General features: G+C 44.7%; 1 pseudogene; it reads left to right on the top strand.

Annotated features, from left to right (window-relative positions):
• LOC148123005 (myosin light polypeptide 6-like) overlaps positions 1 to 22,982 on the top strand; it is a 44,237-nt pseudogene that overhangs the window by 15,653 nt on the left and 5,602 nt on the right.

Consider the following 22,982-nt stretch of genomic DNA (forward strand, 5'->3'; position numbering starts at 1 on the left):
CCCGTAGATTCACTGGATTAAAGCAGAAATGGAATATGATGTTCAGCTCTCCAATGGGAATGGAATTGACCAGGACCCACATGGACAGGGTAGAATAAAGGGTCAACCACACTCTAGGAAGCAGATGATCAGTCTTTGGAAGAAAGGTAATTGGAAAACAAGGCAGCTATGGTGTCTATTTAGTATACATCCTAACACCAGGGAGGCAGAGGCAGGCAGATTGTGCATTTGAGACCTGCTTGGTCTATGTAGTGAGTTCTGGGACAATCAGGTCTATGTAGAGAGACCCAGTCTCGAAGAAAATAACAAAACAAACATGCACACTGTTGGGCAACGTTTGCCCTTGTAGGAAGTGAGCTGGGCTCTAACAACAGAAGCAAGAAATAAAGGATTATGGTGATATTGAGTGACTTTTAGAGTCTACGATATGACATAAAGCTATTCAACTGGCTAATGGGGACATTCCTGGCACATCTGCAGCCTATTGACATCACTATACCTCTGGAGTCCCCAGTTCTCGGTGCTACCTAGAAAAACAAGAGGTTCTGCTTTGTTTCCTGGAGCACTCGTCAATGCCGGGAGTAGACACACTCTCCCATGGCGGCCAAGAGCCCTGGTCCTGTTGTTAGATGCCAGGAAAACTCCTGTGTGCTTACAATCTAAGGAACACTAGCTTACTGTGTGGATAAAGGTGGGAATCACAATTAAGAACACGGGACTGGAGAAGTGATGGCAAAAATGACCGACATAAGTGACATAAGCCAACTGCTCTGTGAGCAAATCCCTCCCTTGTCAAGAGGCCTACAAGGAACATGCTCGCCAATCGAGGTCACCCACACAGACACAGCACAGGATGCCTTGCAGGGCACAGAAAGAAATCTAAGCCCTCTCACAGTCATCTGGGGAACGCTTCCACAGCTCCCACTGTGTTTATGAACACGTAACAAAACTAACCCTGTAGTTGGACACATATGCTTCCTAAAAGACTTAGATTGTGCGTGAATCAGAGAAACTCAAATGTAATTAGAGTGTAGTTGGTGGTGTTTCAACTAATATACTCAGATCCATGAAAAGCATACTGGAAAGAAATAGAGCAATTGATTTTTTTTTATTTTTATTTTTTGTCTTTGAAACCAGGCCTCAATATGCAGCATTAGTTAGCTTAGCTGGGACTGATCCCCAGATTTTAGTGATCCTCCTGCCTCTGCCTCTTGCATACTCACATTTTAGGAATGTGTCACCTTGCCCAATCAAAGCAATTCAGAACAATTTATTGTGTGATGAAAAATAGTACTTGTTTTGAAATCTATTAAGTACTTTTAATTAAAATGATATAGGCTATAAAGACAGGCTATGTTTATGTTTTTAAAAGGGTTTTGAACATGGTGAAAATACCTAGACAAGGAGGCAAACCATGGTTCGTTTCTGATGATTTCCCTAAGTCTTTCTTCCCAGTAGTGGCTCTCAACACTCCTCCTCCTGTGCTTTATTCCACTGACTCTAGCTCACGTCAACGTCTGTGTTTACTAGAATAGCCCCTTCTTGGGTCTACGGAGATAGCTCATTTGGTCAAGTGCCTGCCACACAGCATGAGTACCTGTGTTCAGATCCTCAGCACCCGTGTGAGTAGCTGGGTGGCTCACATCTGTAATCCAATGCTGGGGTAGGGTGTGGCAGGCTGATCCACAAACTCATTGGCCATCTAGCTTAGCCAATAATTAAGTTTCAGACTCAGTGAAAAACAAAAAAATGTGTAAGGTGATCAAGGAAGATAACCTCTAGGCTCCATATACACTGGCACACAAGTAAATACATATTACTGCATGTAATGTATGTATATATATATGACTCACTTGGGGAGGGCAGTCGCCAGTCAGCACCAAGGTATGCAAAAAAAAAATTCACGAATGCAGCAAGGCTAGACTTTTCTATCTGATGGGATACCCCATAGCCCTATGTGTATATGTGTGTGTGTGTGTGTGTGTGTGTGTGTGTGTGTATTATAGTGTGTATCTAGTATCTATAGTACATATGTACAGTATATGATAATATGGTATATAATAATATAGTACACATAGCAGTAATATATGTTACTATAACACATAAACACATAGAAAAAAATTCCACCTTCTGGACTACTCCAAATGCCTTTGAAGACAAGTTCTATGGTCCTTCAAAGCCCGCCCAGGTATTATCATTCATGAAGACGTCCCTAAAAGTTAGATCACTGCTATTGCACCCATCTCTGTATCTATATGCCTCTTAAGTTTCTGACTAAGCACAGTAGTAGCTGTAGCCATGGTAGTATCGGTAGTAGTACTGTATGGTGAACTCCTGAAGACCTCTTGGTGTTTTGAAAACACCCAACAATAATACGCATCAATAAGAGGTAGTGGATGATGGATCAATAAGTGGATGATGGCTCATTTGTCCTGGGGTTTCAGCAGATACTAAAGGGAAAGCCAGAGTATGCCTTTTCTCCTTTTCTCTGCCAGTGCTGCAGCACCTCTCCACCTCTGCCAGGATAGCAAGACAGTGAGGACCAATAGCTCTGGGAGGTTAAAGAGGAAAAACTCAAGTAAATACATTTTAAAAAGAGTTTCTTTTTAAGGTTTATTTGTGTGTCTGTGTGCATGTGTGTATGTCCATGTCTATATGCATGCACCTGGGAACAGGTGTCTGCCAAACCAGAGAGAGTTGAATCTCCTAGATCTGGCATTTCAAGTGGATGTGTGAGCCCCCAAATGTGGATGGTGTAATCAAACTCTGATCTCTGGCCAGAGCACTAGAACTGTGTTCTCAATCGCTAAGACGTCTTTCCTGACCCTCAAATACTTCTTTCTTAACTACAGTATTTACTTGTTTATTTGTCTCTTTTTCATATTGTACATTTTGTTTACGTGGTCTGTAACATGAGGGGCCGGCTTGTTGGGGTATCTGTTCCCACCCGGTACCCCACAGCTGGCAAGTCCCAGAGAAAATCAACCACACAGAGATCTCTATAAGTTATAAAGCTGATTGGCCCATTAGGTCAGGCTACTTATTAGTTCTTATGACACATATTACCCCATTATCCTTATCTACGTTAGTCATATGGCTTGGTACCTTTTTCAGCTGGGCAAGTTACATCCTGTCTCTTCAGTGGTCTGCGCAGGAGTGCGGAGGGAGCTTCCTGCTTCCCAGAATACTCCTGTTCTCTTTGCTCCACCCCTACTTCCTGTCTGGCTTTCCCGCCTATACTGCCTGCCTGGCCAATCAGCATTTTATTAAAATATGATTGACAGAATATAGACAATTCTCCCACACCAGTGGTCCACTGCATTTCCTTTTGGAACTGATACATTAAAGTCGTAAGTCATTTTACAAACAGGCATACGCACACACACTGGCGCACGTGCACACACAGACACACAAACAGGAACACACACACATACTCACACGCTCCTACCTTAGGAATGTTACTTCCTTGGTTCTAGAAGAGCAGTTAGTTCTACAGTTAGAAGAAATGAATTTGGATGGAGGTAATTCTAAGGCTTATTCCAAGTCTGGCCATCTACAATTCTAAACTGATGGTGAAGCTATGCTTTGCTTTCAGAGGCCTCTGATGCTGTCCATGGTCCAAGCGCTATCATGTCAAAGTACCACAATTATTAACAAAGCTTAGCAAGTTACAGCAGAGTTCAGTCTGATTCTCCATCCACTTTCAGACCATCACTTTCCTACAACGTTGGGTAGTTTTTTCTTTCCAGGAAGACTTAAAGCCAGAGGTTTCTTCTATGAACTGCTGACCTTCTCAAGTGAAGACAGGCTTTATGCAGACACAGCTGTCCCCAATCATCTCTGTCTCCATGACCAGGCATGACTCAGCATGTCATGATCAGGCATGACTCAGCAACCCCAGCTTCTGGAGCTTCTTCTTGTGACTAGCGATCCTTAATTGCATTTTCTCATGAAGCCATTGGAAGTTTAGGAAAGCTCTGCTTTCTTCAAAGTGTGTGTCTCCAGTTCCTGTTAAATGACCAACTTCTACATTCAATAGAAAGTATAGGAAAAGTCTATTGTGTTTCTAGCTATATTATCTACTGCATAGGTTATACACACCATCAGACTTACCGTCCATGTAAACATGGATAATTACCATCCATTTACAATGTTATAAATAATGGTTTTGACTTATCTATGTGGTATCTTTATCAATGATTGTTGAGTTGACTTTCTTATGTGCTGTAGTTGAAGAGAATCAAGAGAGGGCTTGAAAGACGGCTCAGCAGTTAAGAGCTGTACTGCTTGTTTGGGTGGAAGCATCACCCCAGCCCCTGACATCCATAGATCCAAAGAGTCTGGAATGTTCCGGTAGAAGTTCCATCCCAAGACCCCTCCCCTGGAAGTTGCCTCAGTCCAGACTCCACCTCCAAGAAAGTCCGCCAAACGATGACCCCTCCCCAGAGATGCTCAAGACCACTCCCACAGGGTATTTAAATTGTACCCCAGAGAACAAGCACATGGTTTTCCACTCTTCCTACCCTGTCTCCTCTCTGGGGAGCTGGAAAACCACCTGGGAGCATTGGTATCCATTAAACATGAACTTTTTCTAATTCAGTTTGATTTGGTCTGATTTGGATTTTCACATCAGCAGAGGGGCCTATTGGGCTGCAGAAATCCAGAGTTGGTTCTGGGAACCCATATCAGGTGGTTCACAACGGTTCCAGCTCCAGGGAAATCTGATGTCCTTGCTTTCTGTAGATACCACACTTATGTACATATAATCCCTTCACACACAAATAAGTATGTTTTTTAATCTTTTATAAAGGGAGTATCACTAATCATACTCTTGACACTTTTCATACTCAATAATGCTGAGTCTGTTAACTAGAAATATTGCAAAGATATTATTTATTTTTTTACCATGGGTGACCACTTGTGTTCTCATAAATTATCTTAGCTGCCTACGTGAAAAAATATCTCATTTTCCTTTTTCTGTATAGCCATCTAGATTCTCCATGTCTTCCATTTGGGAGCTGACTGGCAGGGTAGAGAAAGACTCGCTACAGCCATCTGTGGGATGGCTTGCCTGAGTCACATTTCCCCCAAGAAGCAAAGGGCAGAGTGATTAAGAGCCAAAAGCCGTGGGTTAATAAACAAAATTCCCAGTGCCAGGGGTGGGCTACCTCCTAATGAGTTGTCAGTGAGGGAGGTTAGAGAGGAGGCCCTCGAAACACTGTAGGTTTTGTCATTGCTCTTGGTTCCCCACAGGAACTAAGCGGTAAGACCTATTGCTGAAGACGTCACACACCTAGGAAGCATGAGACAGAAAAACCAGACTGAAAGAAACTAGGAAGGAAGCTTCCGCCTGAGCATCTGGCTCTCAGGGGGCGCTGTGTAGGAGAAGAGGCATCAGTGTCCTGCGCATATGTGAGCCTTATGACCCATGAGGCCATCCTGCCAAGCAAGCAATGCTCTCTATGTAATATTGGGACTAAGGTCAGGGGAGCATTGGTTTTCTGACTGGATTTCAGATCCACTCCACAGTGAGGAGAATTCATTCTTGGTAGTGTAAGTCTAGTCCAAAACCCAAGGTTGGGGGAGAACCTAAGTTTTAGCAAGGAGCAGAACACTGTTATTTAAATAAGCTGACGTGGTGTTGGGCAGCCTTCTGAGTGTTTGCTTGTACAAATCCTAAGCTCAGGTTTCATCGGAGAAACCTCTCCTTGCAGTGGGTGGTGGAGAACGCAGAAACTCAGTGGTGCCCAAGGTGCTAAGGGATAGGTCAGTGAGCATCCACCCCTCAACAAGGCTTTCATTTATATTATTCCCTCTAAGGCTCAAGGGTCATTGTAGAAGACAGGGGAAGGAGGAATACAAGAGCCAGAAGAGCATTCAATGTCATATCCTTGGCGAGACACAGTAACTACACTCCTGGACTTAGAGCAGCCGCTGGGCCCTGTGCTGAGTCTGAAAAAAAAAAACCAAAAAAAACCCCCCCAAAAAAACGGGTCTATTCACAGCCAGGTCTGGGTGAGGAAGAGTAAGGGGGGGGCCCATGATAGATCCAGGTGCAGAAAAATAAATGTCTTAATGTCTTACATTTCAAACCTACCAGTAACCCCACCAGGCTAGAGTGGACACCACTTCCTCCTCCTCCTTCTCCTCCTCCTCCTTCTCCTCCTCCTTCTTCTCTTCCTCTTCTTCATCTCCTCCTTCTTCATCCCCCTCCTCTTCCTCCTCCTCTTCTTTTTTGATTTTCTGAGACAGAATTTCTCTGTGTAGCCCTGGCTGTCCTGAGCTCACTCTATAGACTAGGCTGGCCTTGAACTCAGAGACCTGCCTGTCTTTGCCTCCCAAGTGCTGGGGTTAAAGGCGTGCACCACTGCCATGTGGCTTTCCGATGGGCACTTCTAATCCAGTGACCATAGATGACCACGACTAAACTAAATGGGCAATGAAACAAAATTAAAAATCATAGAAGAGACAGACAGGGGAAAGGGTAGGGCTGATAGGGGTGGTAGGATATAAGAGAGGATGTCAAGGGCAGAGTAATCAGAATACATTAATAGAGATGCATGAGGTTGTCAAATAACAATATTAATTCATCAATACTAATTAATTTTGAAAAATACCCAGGTATTGTGGCATGTGCCTTTAATCCCAGCTTTCAGGCACAAGTGGATCTCTAGTCCAGCCTAGTCTACATAGTGAGCTCCAGGGAAGCCAGGACTGGGTAGTGAGACACTGGCTTTGAAAAAAAAAAGTAATGATAAAAATAAAAATTAAATTAAAAATGGAATCTAGCCTTATATGTATGATATCATATGCCTATAATCCCAAAAGTTAAGAAACTAGGTGGGGAGTAGAGATTGTGAGTTCAAAGATATCTTGAGCTTTTTTTTTTTTTTTTGTCTAATAACTAAATCAATCAACCAAACAACAAAAGAGTACGGTCATAAACCTGCCTGCCTGCCTGTGCTAGCATCCCAGCTCTACCACTTAACTTTTGACCTTTGGAAACTCCTTACAAAGGAAAGCATTTAATTGGGTGGCTTACAGTTTCAGAGGTTCAGTCCATTATCATCATGGCAAGACATGGCGGTGTGCAGGCAGACATGGTGCTGGAGAAAGGGCTGAGAGCTCTTGATCTGCAGGCAACAGATCCTCCACCCTGGGCCTTGAGAAAAGGAGACTTGAAAGCCGACCCCCCATGGTGACATATTTTTTTTTTCTCCGACAAAGACACGCCTCCCAACAGTGCCACTCCCTTTGGGGGCCATTTTCTTTCAAACCACCACAGTATAGTCTGAGTATAAAAGACCATCGGTGGGGGTGATGCCATTCCATGGCTGGGATCCAGGAATGAGAAAGGAGAAAGCAAGTTGAACACCAGCATTTGCTTCCTTCCGCTCCTCGGCTGCAGAGGCCCTGTGACTAACCACGTCACATTTTGCCGCCATGCTGACTACACCTTCCGACTGTGAAAGAACACAAGCCCTTCCTCCTTTGAGTTGCTTCTGTCAAGTATTTTGTAAGAGGGGTGAGAAAAGCAATTACTACATCAAGGCATTGTGACTGCACAGGTTAGACCTAAGTAAGCTCTCAGCAAAGGGGATAGGAAATTTTGAATTTATTTTCACATTCTTTATGACTTGCATATGTTTTGCTTCGCAAACTTCTTTTTTTTAAATGTACTGTACTTTGTTGAAATATCAAGGAGTAAAAATAACAAATTTAATCTTTAAGCAAAAGTTGGCATTAATTTGGGCAATCGTACATTTACATAGGTGGCAATAATAAACTTACCTTACCATATGTACATATCTTCACAGTATGACTTTGCTATTTTTCTCATAAAAGAGTGAAGTTTACTGATCTTATAGAATCTGGACTGGTGTTGTTTGGAGCACTAGAGGAAGATAGCAAAATTGGCTTGGTGTACTTCTGATCTTTGGTGGTGAGGAATATTGTGGCCTCTGCTCTTACATACATAACTTACATACGAAGCCTCTCCTACATATGTAACTCAGTCACCACGTGGGAAAGCCTATGCTATCTTGCTAAATGACAGAGACATAATATCTAGCTGGCACAAGCAATTGGCCATAAACTGACCTACTGCTTGTAGGTGACTGTCTGAATATATGAAGGCAAGTTCATCAGAATGGCTATGCGACTTCTTAGCTCAGATTACTAGTGGGGCAATAACTGTGTTTTGCCACTGAGTTTCACACTGGCTGGTTACACAGAAAATGCTAACTGATGTATACAATGAGTACCATTGAAGGCCCTTTAGTTTGGTTAAATTGTCCAGGCCATTAACAGCTTCCTAGACTTTTAAAAGAGAGTCTGGAATGAAAAGGGTCATTATGATGCTTTGGACACAAACTCACCATAGAAAACAGTATAGAAGGCTGGAGTTTTCATGGGAGCTATTTTGGCCTTTTTTTCCCCCAAGGGTGATACTACTATATGCTTTAGACTTACAAAGAACATACTTCTCAATAATCTCTATACTTATTGTTCATTTCATATTTTACTAAGCATTTTCAAACACAAAGTCACATATGGTTTGGAATCAGGAGTCATTATAATTGGTCATTACTTCTAGAAAAGGTCCCACAGAGCTGAGTAGCCAAGGTGTGTGACTTCACCGAGGACCAGTCCACAGAATTCAAGGAGGCTCGCTAGCTGTTTGACGGAACAGGTGATGGCCTGTACCTGTACCACAGATATGGAAATGTGATGAGGGTGCTGGGCAAGAGCCCTACCCACACCAAGGTGCCCAAGGTCCTGGGGAACTCCAAGAATGAAGGGATGGGTGTGGAGGTGCTGAACTTTGAGCACTCCCTGCCCATGCTGCAGATTGTGACCAAGAACTCATGAGGATTATGCTGAAGGTCTTCATGTATTTGAGAAGGAAGGGGACAGTATTGTCACGGATGCTGAAATCCTGGCCTTGTCACATTGGGTGAGGGAGGAGATGGCTCAGGAAGAAGCAGAGATGCTGGTGGCAGATATGAGGGCAGCAATGGTTTCATCAACTATGAAAAAGCTTGTCTTGGTGGTGCTGAATGGCTGAGGACATTCCCATTTCCTGAGCCTATGACTTGCTCAGTGTGGGATTTCTCTTACCCCAGAGGCTTCCTAGACTCGTTGTCCATCTTTGTTTTTGTCTTTTGTCTTCACCAAATACATATGCTTTCTTTTCTCTCTCTCTCTCTCTCTCTCTCTCTCTCTCTCTCTCTCTCTCTCTCTGTGTGTGTGTGTGTGTGTGTGTGTGTGTGAGTGAGAGAGAGAGAGAGAGAGAATTGTTAGAACTCAGTTCTAAGATCAGATATTCTCCAAGTTCCCATCACAGTCCTTAGGGCCATTATCCCAACTCTCTGTGCTATCTGCTTTTAAATTGAGATTTCATTTGCAGAATGTGTGAAATGGTAACCTATGCAATTCAAACTGTTCATTCACAGAAACTACAAATGCAACAATCTGCCTTCCATACACATATAAAAGCAGGTTTTGTACCTTACTGTGAGCTCTAGAACTCCACCACAATCTCTATTTCCTTCCTGTTTGGGAGCCTTGGTTTGGGATCAGTTAGCCTGCCAATGCCCTAACACTGGCCTATGAAGTCTAAGCTTGATCTTCAACCTTGACAATGGTGTTTGGGAGCTTATAACTCTGTTAAAACTTAAGCCACAGGTGTGTGTGTGTGTGTGTGTGTGTGTGTGTGTGTGTGTGTGTGTGTGTGTATGTATGTATATATGTATGTATGTATAGTTGCCCACTTGTTGTCATGGTCACCATAAACAGATTCCTGGTTAATTTTAGAGAGTGAAATGGTCTATGTTTTGATATTCTTATATAAATCTTTATGCACTAGTATTAAAAAAGCATTGGCATTTTTCCATCAGTAACTGACAGAAGAGAGACAAGTTTGTCCTTGTAACTCCAGAGGGATAGAAATAAACTCAAAAGCTAGAGGTAGCTGAAAACAGAGTGGAGCTTAAGTAAAATAATCATATCAATAGTCTAATCATTCTACAACTGGTGGCTATGTTAGAGGTTGGGAGCACTTGCTGCTTCTGCAGAGGATCCATATTTTATGCCTAACACCTATATTGGGTGGCTCACAGCTATCTATGACTCTAGCTCCTGGAGATCTGATGTCTACTTACAGCCTCTGAGAGGATGCACGTGCTTGCACATATGTGCACAATTGCACACACACACATACACACACATGCATGTATGCATGTATGCATGCACGTATGCACACACGCACAATAAATAGTAATAAATAACCAAGATAAGTCTTTTAAAAACGGTACAGACTGGATGCCTGACTAGTTAGGACCTTAAATAATCGAACATCTATCACTTTATTGGCTCACAGCAAAAGAAAAAAAGGAGGCCTCTCTCACCAGTCACACTCAGAACACCTCATTCAGGGTTCAAGAACACAAAGCAATTTGCCCCGCTAACCTGGCACCCATAACTCTTCAGTCGTTCATCTGTGCCAACACTGTACCAGAAATAAAAGTCTGGTCTGCAAGGGTCTTGGCTGTTTTTGTGAGAATGCCCTCCATACTCAGAGTACAAGAGCTAATCCAAGGAATAAACAAACCCCATTGGTTTGCCAAGTTCAGTTCACACAGAAGCAACAAGATGTAATGGGTGGAGCAGAAAACCAAGTGACGCATGTGACATTTCACTCATCCTGGAGTTTCTGTCAGGCATGGGGCTTGGAGTTTTACCAAAATTATTTCTTTCATCCTCAGGACAATTAGGTAAACGGCGGGGTCCACTCTCGTTACCTCTCACACAGGTAAAGTGAAATCTGTAGGTTACCGGGGTCCCACACCCCATTTCTAAAGAGGTGACCTGGCGTGAAGCCTGCCCTTGTTCTCTCACACTCACGAAGGGTTTAGGCAGCAGGATGTGCTTCTCTACTGAAGTTTAAAGGAACGCTGATTTAGTGTCTCCAGCTACTTAATTTGTAGCATCTGGGCAACACCGCCCAGCCACCTCCCCCTCAGGGAGTCCGGGAAGAAAAGAGCTATTCTGATTTCCAAAGAGAAATCATGGCCAGATGCGCGCCTCTGCTCAGCACTGTGCTTACTTGTGCCACCGGAATTTAGACGACTCACGTGTTAGGCCCCATTTCTAGCTCTAAAAATGTGCCTGGGCTCAGTCAAAGGAAGCACTCATTACCTGAGAGATGCGCGTGTTACGGAATTTCTTTCGATAGCAGAGAATCCCTATTTCCTTGAGTTTTATTTTTAAGTTTTCTGTTCTGCTCACATGCAGTTTTGGTATGATTAGAAGGTGTTAGAATCGGGGGCCTTTATTTATTGCCGGGGTGTTTTTGGCATAAGCAAGAACCGCTGTGAGAGCTTCCCCCACACATGCGCGTCACAGACACCTCTCCGAGGGTGTGAGCAGAGCCCTCCGCAGGCTTTGCTGAGAAGATAGCAGCCTGCCATGTGGGGTTGGAGGTGATAGGGAAGGTGATGGGAGCCAGCTGGAAAGAGCACGGTGTTAAACATCATGAGATTCCATTCTAGATGGGCCCCGAAGTCATGGTGTGGGGTGTGGTCCTCTTGGCCGGCTCTGAACCAGGCAGTGGGGTTGACAGCAGATGGCTAAGGACTATTTAACATCTCTCATTGACTGGGAGTCTTCAGTCCTTCGGAGCTAGATGTGAAGCAATTCCTTTTGCATTTACTTTGTTCCTCATCCATCCTCTTGGACTGTGTCTACGAACTAGCTTCCCGGTAGACTATCTGACTCAAGGTTCCAACCCTGGGACCAGATTTAATTTTTCTGTTTATATAAAAGCACATTTTTTTTTAAGAATGTGCAGGATTGCCTGGAACAAGCACTCAGAATTCATACAAAATGACTGTGTGGGGAGTTTATGTACTCATCGTTGAGCACAGGACCCACTGTCCCTCACAAACAAGCCAACAATGGATCTAGACTACAGAACTTAGTCTCAAGGAGTCCAGGGACAAGTGCTCGACCCAGGCTTGCATTCCAATGCAAGCCTTCAGCCTGAAAGCCTTTGGTTACAGTGAACCAGAAGCACAGAAAACACTGTCTCCAGTACATAACTGTTTCGTTAATACCTGATGTCTGATTTCTTGTCCTTTCTCTTGCTAGGGACAGGAATCCGCCAGGGTAGCCCTGACAAATGACTCTTTCCTCTTTGTCTCAACTTTCCTGACAATGGAAGTCTGTAGCATTTGGGTAGTTAACAGTTCCATTCTTGAACAATAGTAAGTCACAAAGTTATACTCTAAAAACGTTCTGTCTGCAATGCAGTAGAACGTATTTAGAGGTGGATGGGAGGCTGGGGGTTTAGCTCAGTTGGTAGAGTGCTCATTTAGCATGTATGAAGCCCTGTACTCAATCCCCAGCACAGTCATAAATTGGGCATGACAACCCACATGTGTAATCCCAGCAATCGGGAGGCAGAGGCAGAGGCAGAGGTAGGCAGCTCTCTATGAGTTCAAGGGCAGCCTGACCGAAATAACTAGTTCCAGGACAGACAGACAGACAGACCATCAGGGTGGTTATACAGAGAAACCCTGTTTCAATACAGGTATAAAGTCCATTTATCTAGAACGTTCTAAAGGATAAATCATCTCCTTTTAGGATCATTGGCTGTAGGACTCTGATCCTCTCACCCAAAAAGGGATATTGGGGTTCATTGATAAGTCAAAGAGAATGGACTTAGACAGGACACAGAGATCAGCACTCAAGGTCATATGTCAGGAGCAGTCCGGTCCATTGTCGTTGCTTTGAATGGTCTTACTATTTGATCCTTAGTCCTCGCCAAGTCCTGGAATGCAATGGGTCGAGCTTAAGCGGTGTGGTCCAAATCTGGCTTTTTCTTCGAAAGAGATAATCATTCACTGTTGTCAGTGAACAGCTAGCACATATATGTGGCTTCCTGTTTTATACCACGATGGTACCTTCCAACGACCCACTCCTGTCCTCTAGAGGAGAACGCAATCATCCTCTGAAGGATTACTCTGTAAAAGTGAACACATTCTCCCATCAAATCCAGTTGCAACCTCCAGCAGCTGGTTAATTTTGCGTATGGCTGTGCCCTTCCACAATCTTCACGAAAGCCTCCCAGTATCGCTTAATGAACTTTTTAATTGACTCTTTAAAATAGTAGTGCAATCAGCCTCCTCATTTGATTCATGAACAGAAATCTCCAGAAAGGCAGAAAGGGAGAGTATGAATCATCGTTTGCAGAGGTGCTTTTTAACTGTGCCATAAGACAAACAGGCACATTCATCAGGACAGACTCCGGGGCATGCCACATACCTATATAGTGGGAAGAGAGCTGAATCCTGTCTCACCAGGGACAAGGGAGTTTTGAGCCTCTCATACACGATGCCATTTTGTTTTAAGAAATGACTGCTTCTAAGAACAGTGAGTCTGAGGTTTATTACAGGCCTTCAGGGACCTGAATGTGCACGAAAGTGCACTCTGGATCTACAGAATGCATGTCAAATGAAAATGAGATGGAAGCCGTGGTAATGCGCGGAAAGTCCTTCAGGAGACACCTGGTTGAGGAACCTCAATCGTTAACAGAGTGAAGACTTGAAAATGGTCTTTAGAAATAGCACAGTTGTGCTCTTACCTGCCCAGAACTTAAGAGGAAGTAAAGCTGTGTGGCAGTGGAGGGGAATATCCCCGGGTGTGTGCTAGGACGCTGAGCGCTGAGCGTTACAGATGAAGGACAGCAGCTCCGTCACCGAGGAGGTTTGAAGGGATCACTTGGGTGCAGACAAGGACTTAAGGAGTCACGTGTTCTCTTTATTTCACTGTTGTGGGAAACTAAGGTTGTTGTGTGAAAAGTGAGTGTGTTTCTTCAGAACGAAGACCATGTGATTGATCACTAGACCTTTGTTATTCATCCCTACCCACTTTGAGTTGTTCTTTGCACAGGGGTATAGGTCTGGTCTTACTAGGCCTCAGGAAGGAGACAAAAGATTATGGCTCCTCCTCCCCCAATAATGTTGGCCTAACACACACGATATTCTCAGTATGTGTTTACTAAGCGAATGAGTTGTGAGGCAGAACGAGGAAGGCCCAGGGGTCCTTCTGGCCCAGGAAGAATTACTCTTATTCACCTTAGCTTTGCTAGGAAATTAAGAGGTCAGATACAAGCTACATAGTGGATGTAAATAGGTTTCGACTCTCATATATATATATATATATATATATATATATATATATATATATATATATAATGTACTTAGTCTCCTTTGGGAGGGCTGTCTATTCAGATACTGTCTTTGGCTAGATTGTATACTGCTGGTATGAGTAAGAAATATTCTGCCTCAAAGAAAAGAGATTGGACATTTTGAAATTTTTGTACACCTGATGATCTTTCTGCCTAGCTCAGTTATAGGTTGATGGGTACATAATTTTTCATGGAATGAAGAAGAAATAACTTGTGAAAGAAAATCTTAATAGCATGCAAAAGTTGTGAGTCACCACCAGCCTTTTATCTAGGTAGAGTCTTACCAGCTCCCCCACCCTAACAATTCCCTAGAAAAATTATGTTTCTCAAGTGTGTGGGTAAAATCAAGGCAAAAGAGGCTGTGGTGTACTTGGAGTACCAGATCCAGACGGGAGGAGCCCACTTCTCTGACTGATTAAAAAAAAAAAGAAAACCACTTAAGATGCTTGTTTGGGATACAGGCTCTGAGCCCCACCCTAGAATAAATGACTCAAAACCTCAAGACTGAGACTTGGAAGAAACATTTATACTAATAAAAAAAAAATATTCCAAGATGCTTCTGACACAAAGCCAAGAAAGGCAAGCACTGTTTTTAGTGGCTGAATCATAGCCCCCAAAGCACCTGAACAGGGTGAAGTGGATGAAATAAGATACCAGGAACAAATGTAAACACCTCAACGGACCAACAGCAGGAACTGGAGAAACGGAGGCTGAGAGCTCTGTCTACTGAGCTTGCAGGGTGTAGTGGTCTCTCAGCATGAACCAGGTTTGAGAGGCAGTCCCCCAAAACAGCTGTAGCCATGATGGGCTGATTCACAGCAATGTGATTTTCAGAACAAGAGAGGTCTACTTTCCCCAACCTGCCTTCTCAGGAGACAGCTAGGATATGTTCTGATTTAATATTCCCATTAGTATCTGTAGTAGTAGCAGCGAGCCGTCAGCGGTAGTTGCACTAATTTTTGTACAGTCTATCGTTTGTAAGTTTCCTCCGTAGAACATCTTACTAACCCTACAGAAGACCTTGATTGCATACAGAATGGAACTTGTTGGTGGATGCCCACACAATTCATATGTGGTTCTTTTAGCCATCCTGCTTGGAGAACTTAGGGTAAGATCCTCGAAAACCCTGCCATCAGAAGCGCTAGCATTCTTTCTCCTGAAGCAGACCAAATGGCTACGTCTGTTATTGCCAAAGGCTTGGCCTTTCTTAGAGAGAAGGGCAAGCATTGTTGAGCGAGCCCTCAGAGGCCAGAACTTGCCCAGTGGTAAAGGTTACAGAGAGACAGACCTTTGGATCACACCAACCCAAGATAGTTCTTCAAAATCAATGTCCCTTAGAGACAGAGCCACCTCCAGGGAATCCGGGAACTTGTTGAGTAGGAATGCTTAAGACCATCTTGAGTGGGTGACCTCTGAGGTTCTGAAAGGAACTGGGCTGTTAGGAAGCTTGGCCTGTAGAGTGAGTGTTGGGCTGAGTACGGTGACTCGACAGGCTGGTGTGAGGACAAGGATGGCTGTCTCAGGCTTGGGAGACTCCCTCTCTAAACCCAGGGCGCCAACAGCTTCACTCTTACCCTTTGACTTCCACTAGAAGTCCCATCCCTTACCTTGAGTTAGGCCACTGGTGTCCTTTCTGCCTTTAAGAACCAGGCTCCCCTTTGATGTTGGTTCTAGGAGACTGGGTTCAGTCATAACTGCAGACACCCAGCGTCCACTTAGGGCGCTCAGCCCAGCTGACATCTGTATAGCTAGCAAAAGAAGCAATGGCCTATGTGATTTTAATCATACACATGAAATACTGGAGTTGGACAGGACTCTCGGGCCGTGTCCGATCTCTCATGCTCTTTCACTTCCCGGAGGAGTGATTGCCGAAGCTCACGGCGAGTGATGCCGGCAAGGAGCGTGCACCGCTCCGTGTGATGTCTCTTGGGTTAGACAGTTCACCTCCTGTTTCCCACCGAACGTCTGCTCTCTCTGTCGCTTCCTCCAGGGGAAGTATTTACGATCTTGGGTGTCAGAGGGGCCAGAGTGAGCTCACAGAGCATTCCTCCTGTCTCTTGACAGTGCCAATGGCTCTGAGAGTCTGCCCTTGGGGTCGTGTTCAGCACCATGAGAACTCTGTGAAGAGGAGACTGTAAGCCCACGACATAGCTGAGGGGCTTGACTAGCTGGGACTGGGGTTTGTAAATGGACACACTACACACTGCCCTGGGTGATTCTGCCTGGTAATCCCCCTGTGGATTGTTTTCATGTGTGGATTATGTGCTCAAAACCAGAGTTAGATTCATGTCTGGAAAATAGAATTTAGAGTACAAAAGAATTTATGTTACCCCTACCACGTGTGTGTGTGCGTGTGTGTTTGTGTGGTGTGTGTGTGTGTGTGTGTTATGTGCCTGTATGTATAGAGGGATTCGTGCATGTGGAGAGGCCACAGGAGGACATCAGGTGTTCTATTCTGGCTGTCACTTTCCACTGTACTCCCTTAAGAAAGAGGCTGTCGCTGAACCGGGAGCCAGACTGACAGCCGGCAAACCCCAGAAACCCTCCTGTATCCACCCCACAGAGAGCTTGGGTTCCAGGGCGCAGCTAGGCTTGCTGGTGAGTCAAACTCAATTACTCATGTTTGTGCAGTCTTTCTTCTTATCTGCCGAGCCATCTCGCTGGTCGAAATGTGTCCTTTCAGATGCCGTGAAACAATAATCACAAATGGGCCGTTTCCTCCTCACCTCCTATCCTTTCCACCCCACCCCCTCATTTTCCTTTCTTTTCTCCTGAGTCCCCCAACTCAGGATTGCAGGAAGGAATTTGCTAACTGAAGAAAGAAGCTCCTTACTTTGCCAGCTCACCCATACCGCTCTCATTTAGGCTGCTCTAATCTGTCCTGCCTCTTGGCTTCGTTGCTGAACAAGGATCAGAACTGGGTCATCAGACTTAGGTCCTCGCGAGAGTCTCTATTCACGGCAAGCCCAGAGTGCTTGTTAAGTCTGAGGTGCATGCCAATCTGGTAGGTAGGACTACTTCTGCATTTGCTGTCACAAGCACCAGAGGCTCCCCGAGGGCCTGCTTACCCTGTGTCAAAATTCCTTTTGTGATGGCTCACCACCTCAAGAAATTTTCCTTTCTTTCCTGGAATTTTCCACAGGATACTCTACCCAGAAGGTGAAATTTTCTACTGAGGAAATATAAATATCCCATTTACAGATAAAAAAAAAAATGTTGTGAGTGCCACTTTTAGAAGGAAACTTTCTCCAATCAGAAGATCCAACTTCTTAATATCTAACTGCCCCCTAAAAGGTGACTCTCTAGGCTAAGGACAGATTTCCCGAAATGCATATAAGCCAAAAAGGTTTTGCAAGCAGTGGTGGGAATGGAAGGCGTTGAGGGAAAAGAGTGAGCAAACAGATCAGGGCTGTCAGGCGGGAGGCCACACACATCTGCCTATTTCTGTTTTCATGCGTTCATTGCTGCCTGGGCTCTCAGGCTATTAGCAGACTGCATGGCCTAGCGCAAGTGACTTGGACCCCCTGCAGCTCACATGATGCTATAAGACCCACATGTTTGCTATAAGAAACAAATAAGCAACTAAATCTATGGCCTAATGCATGGCTTCCCTGGCAACAGAAGTACTAAAGGAAGTTAGGGTGAGCGGGTGTGGCTGCTGGAACAAGGAGAGGACTCACTCAGCATCTATTCTGGACCCAGCTGTGACTAAGAGCAGCAAGGGTCAGCAGGAGACCAAGGCTGGCCTGACCCGTACGCTGATGGTCTTAGGAACGGCAGGCTAACCAAGGGCGCAACAAGAGATGCAGTTCTCAGCTGGGCCGTGGTAGCGCACGCCTTTAACCCCAGCATTTGGGAGGCAGAGGCAGGCCGATCTCTGTGAGTTTGAGGACAGGCTCCAAAGCTACCCAGAGAAACCCTGTCTTGAAAAACAAAAAACAAAGAGAGAGAGAGAGAGAGAGAGAGAGAGAGAGAGAGAGAGAGAGAGAGGTAGTTCTCAGAGGATGTAGTGGAATTCACACCTGGAGGTGACAGAGTGGGGTTGATGGCTGGGTTCAACCCCTAAGACCCACATAGTGGAAGGAGATAGCTGCAAGTTGCCCTCTGACCTCCACGTGCATGATATGTATACACACAGACACAGACACATACACACACAGACACATATATACACACACAGTTTTCAAGATCATAGGCACTCATTTGCATTTTTATCAGGGATCCCAATCTTATTTCTGTGTGTTAAGAACTTAAAATTTAATTTGACTGTCGGCAGGTAACTCCCTCTGAGGCCTAATGCCCATTTTCTTAGTAAGGGAACCATTGCTAGATTCCACATCCCTCCTCTAGCGGAGATACCTAGAAATTTCTGGTTTATGGACGCTCTCTTTAGTGCTGAACCAGGAGACAAAAGCTTACACTAAATGTACTTCTCAGGAAAACAACGACAAGGAGTCCTGATGATCTCCTGGAGCAGGGGAGCTGCGCCCCGTTTCTAGGAATTCCTGGCAGGCACATCCAGCAGAAGCAGCCTGCGTCCCCTCCGCCGAGTGCTTGTGGAACCGGAGATGCAGATTGTAAGTGGAAGTCGCCATCTTCCTGTCTCCCTGACAGATATATCTGTCAGGGGACACGCTGAATATCTTTGAATGTCTAATAAGGCATGGGAAAAAAAGGAAATGACATTTTATGTTAATTTTATTCATGTCATCAGCTCATGCCAAGTACACACGATGAGCCTATGTGTATGGCCCGTGGAAACCCCACTTGATTTGGGTCCTGTAAGAGCTTCAGAGTGGTGGAGGAGAATGAGATGCGATATAAAAATCTCTTTCACGAGACTCACTGATATACGCCTTGGAGAGAGGCTGAATCCGCATCTCCTGGGGTTAGTTTGGAAACTCTTCACATTGAGAGACAGGACCCTGAATGTTCAGTAAGAGACTTGAGGAAAGGGAATTCCAGGCTATGACGACAACATGAGAACATTGATGCTATGAGGAAAATCTGTTGGAATTCTAGGGCCATGTTTCTGAAACATATAAACATGGGTGACCTTGCAGAAGGAGTTAGAAAAAGAGTATTTTCTTTAGCATTATTTTCCTTTAGTCACTTTAATTTTAATTGAATTTCCTTGTGGTTCTTACTAGAGAACTTTACCCAGTATTTATTGACAGAATGAAGAACAAAAAAGAAAATGCTTAGGAAGATGCATTTAAAAACTCCATAAAGGGATGACCTGCCAATCAGGCGACCAAAGTCATACAGAAATAATAAATATTCCTGAGAGATGGATATTGGTTTTAGTTGCTTTACTGACAGGAAGAGGTCTGTTGTGTCTGTAAGAAGACTTGGTGAGTGTGGTAGGGGTCTTGGACAAGATTTATTGTCTTCCAGGTCAATAAAGGGGATTGTTCAAAAATAGAACACACGATCTGGGCGGTGGTGGCACACGCCTTTAATCCCAGCATTTGGGAGGCAGAGGCAGGAGGCTCTCTGTGAGTTTGAACTCACAGAGTTGAATCTCTGAAATCTAGGGATTGGAAAACACCGTGGAAATCTGCCCCCAACGGTGAGTGTCCTTGGCATGGGGGGGAGGCAGTCTCCGTTGGGGCAGCTTACACCTTAGGGAAGTTTTCTTTGTTGGAGTCAGGTCTTCTCCCGTAACCTTCCTAACCATTAGAGTCTTCAGCAGAGCCCCTGGGAGTCACCTAAGGCAAGCTCACAAAGTCTACACTCAGCACCTAGATGCACGCCACTCACTGAGTATTCTGCCACCTGCATCTCCCTACTCCAAGGGGATGTCAAGATGGGGTGGGACTAATTGTTAGGAGAGATGTGTCTCTTTCTCTGGTAAGTGCCCCCCTCCCCGCAAATAACATTTCCTCTCTACTACTGAATCTTTCAGTGACTGTGGGTCCCACTGACTCTCTGGAATCTTAACTTCCTTGGCTCCTTTACTGCCCCTTTGACTGCTTATCAGGGACGTGGGATTACATTATTGTGTTTTCTTCAATGAATTATCCATTAAGTATTTCTGTTTAAACTTTCCCCCTTGGTTTTCCTCCCCGAAGACCATACTCACAACATTTATCTCAAATAAATAGTCACAGAAACCAGGGGGACAGAGGCTTTCTCAGAGAACATTTTCCAGGCCCCTCCCCATTTATAAATGCTCTATTTGTCTTTCTTCAGGCTCTGACAAGGGTCCCACCTTGTCCCTTTGTCGTGCTCTGCCTGGTCTACAGGTCTGTGGCTATATATAAAAGTCATATGTCCTTCTTGTCGTTCTAAGTCTTAGGTAGTGTAGCAATTATCACCCACCTTCAACTCAAAGAATCTGTGGTTAAGCCTTAGCTAATGATTCTGCTGACCATTTCTGGACGTGGTCAAGGGATGGGAAAGAAGCAGCATCCCCCAGCTTACTGTCCCAAGAAGATTATCTGAGCATCAGCTGCTGCCACCAGCACAGGTTAGAAGACATGTGGTTCACGTTTCTTGCTTCATTTCTGGCATCTATTAGGAGAATCTCCAGACAGGGATGCTTGAGGACCAAATGAAGCACCCGTGTGGTGGGGCCTGGATCGTGGTTGCTGCTGCATTTGTGTGAGATGCGGCAACCAGGGTAGAACTAGAATTCATCATAACCTCTTAAATGACAGAAGTTGGCAGGACTCTGGAGGACTGCGCTTGAGAAACAATGAGTTCTCTGTCAAAGGAATGGCCAAAAAATTAATACTCAAGAGAAGACACTGCCACTAATTTTCAAAATAAATATCAGAGCACTATACATACAGCAGGAGGTAAAACGCAAAGAATATTAAAGTTAGAAATACCCCACATTCAGGAAGAGTCAGGGATGGATTGCTATCAAAATTCTTTAGACTTTTCTCGTGGTTCAGTGTCTCAGTACTATAATGGCTTTGTCTAAGCAAGACCATATGCATCAGAATCTCTTCAAGTGCAAAATCTAGATGTGTTGAAGGCATGATATCTAAGATTCTACTCAGTTATGAAATTTGGTCCAAAGCATTTCAGCTCACTATATATATATAGTATATTAGCTGTAGCTATCATAACAACAACAGCCACGATGGGTAAACCCACCACTTTTAATTAAGAATTGTAAAGAGCATGAGAATTGTAAAGAGCATGAGAAATGCCAGGGAAACTGGTCTCAATACTAGTCCCCAGCCATTGGAAAGGGTGTAGGGGTAGATCGCCTCCTACCCTTTCTACTGAAGGCAGAGACAGAGGGAACTGACTAGAAGCGAATGAGGTCTTTCGAATCATCAGAGACTTGCAGTCCAGAAAATGACCAGAGGCTTTGAGAAATCAGGTCTTTAAAGAACAAGCCAAGTCAGAGGCTTTAGGATTGCACCTTCCCCCAGCCCAGCTCATTGGCTCCCCACCGTGTGCCTGTCCTGGGCTTATCAAGCACTTCCTGTTTCTGTCCACCTTGCAGGTCTGTCTCTGCTTCCTCTCACTTTTATTTACTGTGACAAAGCTGAATGGACAGGTGGACTCAGAGCCAGCTGGGCAGGCAGGATCCTTCCTTGCTCCATGATGTCAGCAGCATTTAAGGACAGCATGCATGGCGGTGCAGAGCTTTGGAATGCATCTCGTTAGTTGTCCCTTTCGATGATGATTTTTGAGCTGTTGTCCCATTGCTAAGATGGAACAGCTGATGCTCATAGAGAGGAAGGTCGAGTCATAACATCAAAATGCAGACGCTTCTTTCTGGTTGTTGGTCTTTAACCAGCTCTTCTAATACTGTAATGAAGGGCCTCCAGGTCACCAAGTGTCCTCAACTGGTGCTTAGGAGACACACGCAGTGAAGAGTCAGTGGGGGGCAGGGAACAGGGGCACACATGACAGAGAACTTGGCTGTGGTAGGCTCGAGCTGGGAAGAGGGTACAGACATCTAGCAGATGCCTTACACATCTGGATCGGGACAAAGGAGAACGGGGCCCATCTGGGCTGAGGCTGTGATCCACTCCCTGTAATAGCATAACTAATGCATCCTTTTTTAAAAAGCAAAGGAGGGCTTGAAGCAGAATGTGATGCAGGCATGGCTTCAGAGCCGTGGTTCCCGAGCGACCAATGCCGTGAACTTGCTGTGGGACTTCGGATCACAGCTCCTGCAGGGCTCCATTTCCTTCTTGGCGCATATGCAAACCTTTAGGCATTGGGGCATAGGAATTGTGGTTAGCGCACAGGATGACCTCTTTCTGGACATGTAGACACAAGGGCAGATGCTGGACAGAAAGTGTATGTGTCCTGCCGCCAGAATCAGCAGACCACCGCAGCATTGCTGGGGAAGACTTGTGGGAATTCAGTTGATACACACTGCAGAAACGCACAAGTAACACATGCCTACAAACAATGGCTTGGGTCAAGAGAAGTTGGTTTTGTCACCAGTGTAGTCTCGCAAAGATGTCCTGGCCCAAAGCCCTGTGGCCTATAAATGAGTTAGGTTATGGGCCAAGTCCCAATTAAGGAAGATCAAACTAAGTTTGATCTTAATAAACCGACTTAAAAACAGATGATTTTGCATTACCTAGGCAGGACAGATACAATCCCAAGGGAAAGAGAGGCCAGAGATATAATGGCCTAAGGATTGGCTGGACAAGGTTTGCTTTGATAGTAGGAGACAGTCCAGATTCAAGGAATATGCACAGCAGGCTTCTAGAAGCTAAACCAAAACTAGGAAACCAGCCCCACCCCGCCA

The sequence above is a fragment of the Myodes glareolus genome, chromosome 2 (assembly GCF_982192425.1).
Source record: "Myodes glareolus chromosome 2, mMyoGla1.1, whole genome shotgun sequence".
In the NCBI taxonomy this organism is placed as follows: Eukaryota; Metazoa; Chordata; class Mammalia; order Rodentia; family Cricetidae; genus Myodes; species Myodes glareolus.